Below are 4531 nucleotides of genomic sequence, written 5' to 3'. Positions count from 1 at the left end.
AGCTACTCCCCACGTCCAGCCGTTCACCATCAGTGCCGACCGCTGGTCCGTGTCTAACTCTCCCCTCGGGGCCACGTGACGTCCAAGCCAGCCGCCTTTTCCAGGGTCTGGGGACAGAGCCGTTAAGTGTCCGTCCGCTATTTTCCGTGACGTGGGACCTTCTGCGGTGGATTTAGCCCTCTCTGTCCACGCTCCTCCCAGGGAAGGACGTTTCCCAGGCAGAGGAACGCGCGGGCAGGCAGGGGACTGTGCGAGGTCGGAGCCGGGCGGCGCCCGGACTCTTCCTTGCATCTTTTCAGAGCTCTTCATGCGCTCTCGGTCCCTCTTTCTCTCTCCGCGTTCCCCAGCCTTTGCTCCTGTTTCCTTCTTCCTGTGCCCTTCACATCCTCTTGGCTTGCAAGAAGTTACTACAAACCAACTTCGTCGGACAACTTTGGTAAACAGCGCCCAATATTCCTCACATTTGTGCTCAGTATTTTTCTTACATATAAAGAGCTGACAGCCTGCTCTTCTATGATAGATGCACTTATTTCTTCTAAACTATCACTAACCAAGCATATCATTTTTATACAGTAAGTGTATATTCAATTTTCTACCGTTTTGACTACTAAACAGCCTCACCGGTGAGACAAATGACAAATATATTGCAGTCTACGCAGGGGCTCCCTCAAACCCACGAAAGACTCCGCAGTCCGTGTGCTCCCGTTTTGCACAGCTGCGGAGAAGAGAAGCAGAGCTGGGCCCGGCCGGGGCCACTGCTCACCCTGAGTCCAGCGCAGGTCCTGGCCCGGGGGCCTCCTCTGTCCCCAGGTGCTGGCCGGCTTCCGGGGCCTGGGGCTGAAGTCTGGGGCAAGGAGTTCTCCCACGCTGAGCTTTCATTTTGCAAAAGTGTTCTAAAGTCCTTAATACTTTCTGTTTTGATCCCATCCCACCAGGGCCAGCTGCTTGGACAAGAACAACTTTTACTCCCCCCGGGGCCCCGAGTAAGCAGTTTCGCATGTGCCAGTACCAGCCTGGTGCTGGGGGGCGTCGAGCCACGCTCAGGGGCACTCAGACTGCAGCCGGGACGCGGGTGCGCGTTGCAGCCTTTCCTCCCCCGCCACCGTCCCATCCCTCCTTTGTTCATCAGCTGAGCTCCTACTGCGCGACACGCTAGATGCCAGGTGCACGGACAGAGCCCATGGTCGGGGAGCTGAGACAGCTGCACAAGGGACGGTTGGGAAGGAGGCCTGGGGACGGACTCGGCGTCGGTTCTGGGGCGCTTCTGGGGCCGCGGTGTCGGTAATGGATCCGCTGCAGCTCAGCCACGGAGATGATGTACGAGGCTTTTCTGCTGACATTGAATCAGGTCACTGGGCCCATTGGATGCGATACAATGTCAATGAAACTGTTATGTGTTATTGATGTCACTCATGGAAGAGATGAAAACATTATAAAAATAGCTTTTGTCGCCATTTCCATTTTTTTTTCATAAATGGTAAAAGGCATCAATCCCCACCTGCCAGGGAGTGAGGCGGCAGGGGCCGGGTTTTCATACCAGTGACCGTGGACTCTCGGGAGGTCGGAGAGGGGGCACTGTCCCCGATGAAAGAGACGGCAGAAGGAGGGCAGGGTCACACAGCCATCAGAGGAGGGCAGGGGGAGGGCAGACGGCTGGCTGCGGCGTGGGCGCCCTCCTGTCTCTCGAAGCACATCCAGACCCTACAGGTGTGCTGGAAACGGGACTTGGAAACAACCTCCCCGTCCTTGTGGTGCTCACAGCCTACTACACTCTCAGGCATTAGTAAATGTAAAGTTCTAGCTGAGCAGACTGTTAGTGCTCAATATATGTTATCCATTGTTTATTTTTTGACCATAGCCCATAGAGAGAGAGGGTTCGGACTGTGGAGCCATAAAGAAAGCTCCGGGGTCTGCGAGGCTGTGTGTTCCTGCTGCCTCCTGCCTTGGCGGAAAGAGAGAGGTGTCTTGCCCCTGCCCGGCCCTGAGTCTCAGAGGAGTCTCTCCGAAACGATCATAACTTTGCGGCTTCCCTTATTTCAAGTTCACCACTCGGGGAGCTAGCTGTCCAGCTACCGACCACACACTGAAAACAGCCCACAGCCAGTCGACTTCTGCTTAATCAATTTGCTGGCATTGATCACCATATCCTTGTCTGACGATGGTTTGCTTTGGTTTTAACCCCATCGCTTGGGACAATGGAGTCTTGCCTGCCCAATTCTCCCAGGTAGCCAAGGGTTAAAAGCTCAGCTTTTAGATTTTAAAGCCAAATAGATCTGGGTCGGAATACCAGGGGATCTACTTATGTCTTGTAGCTTTGAGAAGTTACCCAGCACCGTTGAGCATCAGTCTTTTCATCTGCAAAATGGGCATAATAATTACAGCTAACATGAGTGTCAAATGGGACTACAAACATTGATCCATGTGGTGCTAGCATCGGAAAGACGTAAAAGAGTGTTTGTGTTTAATTGCTTGGAAAAACAAGATGAAAAGAAACTAGCAGGAACAAGAAGATAGAAACACACCCACGGGGGCTCCGAATAATGAAAGCATCAGACGCAGCCTTTAAAATAATTACGTGCAATAATTATATTTTGTATGTTCAAAGAGAATAAAAGCCAATATTGAATTTTTTAATGGAGAGTTGAAATCTCTAGAAATGACATAGCAGATTAAAAAAGGACATTCTGAAACAATAAATACAACTGAAACTAAGAACTGAGCTGATGGGTTTTACAGAAAATAGCGTATCTAAGGAGATAATTAGTAAAAATGAGACCATATCAAAAATATACATAATGGAGAGATAAAATAGTAGGATTTATAGAAATAGCGATAAGAATTAAAAAATAGCAGGAAGGTAAGACATATAGATTATCCAGTGACAAGTCTGATATACATTCAGTTATAGTTACAGAAGGAGAGGAGAGAGCGAATGGGGCTGCGGCATTCAAAGAGATAAGGCTGGGAATTTTCTAGAACTGATGAAAGATATCGAGTACAGATTTAAGGAGCCCAAGAAATACCAAAGAGGATAAATAAAAAATAGACCTATCCTTGAGCATATAATGATAAAACTAAAAAAATAAACCAAAAGAAAAATTTGTGTTTCCTAATTCCTTCCCCTAAAGTAAGCTGGAAGCAAGAACAGCCAGTCGGGGTGTCGCACACCTCTGACCCAGATCGTGGTTTCTAAGTACCTCTTCCCACCGTGGAAACCCAGGGCTGCTTTGAGGAATGGCAGATCTGGGCCAGGGAAAACACAAGGTCAGCTTGAGCTGTGTTGTTCTTCCACACAGCAAGATTCTGCTCAAAACCACCCTTTTCAGTAGAACGTCGACCGCTAATCAATACAGAAGGGGTTACACAGTTAGAAAACCACCAGCTGCAACCCCCTCAGACTGAAAGAGTGTGGAGAGACCCCCGAGTTCTATAACACCCTTGGGTTGGTAGCAGCTCCTGGTCGTGGGAAAACCTCTGACCCTGCAGTTGGGCTCCCAGAGTTCTCTGTCCTGGCCGGCCATGTGACCTCAGGCAGGACACTTGCATTCTCCGAGTCTCCGTGACCTTGTCAGGAAGCGCTGCTTTCAGTTCGCACGCTTGTTCTTCCCAGGCCCTGAATCCCGTGAGCCAGAACCCTCGGGTGAGCTTTGTAAGGAGAATCACCTATCCGTGCCCCTTCTCAGACCCAGGGATCTGAGTTTTGGGGTGACAATGGTCGGGGGATTCAGGCTTTCATGTTTTGAAAACCAAAGGGTGAGGATAAAAGAGGGAAGGGAAGAGTAACGGGGGGAGGGGGGAGGAGGAGAAACTGTTCCCTGCCAGCTGTCAGTGTCCCTGGTGTTTGGGGTGTGGTTTGGTGCCGGAAACATAGGAAGACAGAGTCGGTCGTGTGTGTTATTTCAGCTCTGTCTCGTCTGCGAGGTCAGAAAGTCTACCTGAGCCTGTGGACCACACACAGGGCCCACCAGTGCTTCCCGGGGCTGAGGAAGGCAAAGTTGCTTTTTCCAGCTCTCCTAGGCAGAGCTGGTCATGAGCAGCTAGACCACACTCAGACGGAGTCTGAGGACACAGACCTGGGAGTCCTGGCTTCCTGTCGCTGCTGTAACAGATGCCACAAAGTCGGCGGCTGAGACAGCACAAATCTACTCGCTCACAGGTCGGCAGGTCGCAGTCTGGTGCAGGTTTCACGGGGCTGCAGTCCCAGCGGCAGGGCTGCGTCTCTCTGCAGGCTCTCGGGGATAGCACGCGATGTGGCCCTTCCCAGCGTCTCGCGGCCGATCACGCCCCTTGGCCCAAGGTCCCCTCCCTCCGTCTTCAAGAATAGTCAGGCCTGGTGGCTGAGTCCTTCTCATACCCCATCTCCAACTCTTCTGTCTCTGCCCCCGCTGGGAAAGGCTCTCCTCCTTTAAGACCTCATGAGACCTCACATGCGCTCCCCGGAGAGTCTGGGTCATCTCCCCGTCTCAACATCGTCACAGGTTCTTGTGACTAGGATGTGGACATGCCGAGGGGCCAGGCCGTTACTCCGCCT

This window comes from Eulemur rufifrons, chromosome 24 (assembly GCF_041146395.1).
Source record: "Eulemur rufifrons isolate Redbay chromosome 24, OSU_ERuf_1, whole genome shotgun sequence".
NCBI classification, from domain to species: domain Eukaryota; kingdom Metazoa; phylum Chordata; class Mammalia; order Primates; family Lemuridae; genus Eulemur; species Eulemur rufifrons.
This window is presented reverse-complemented; position numbering follows the sequence as displayed.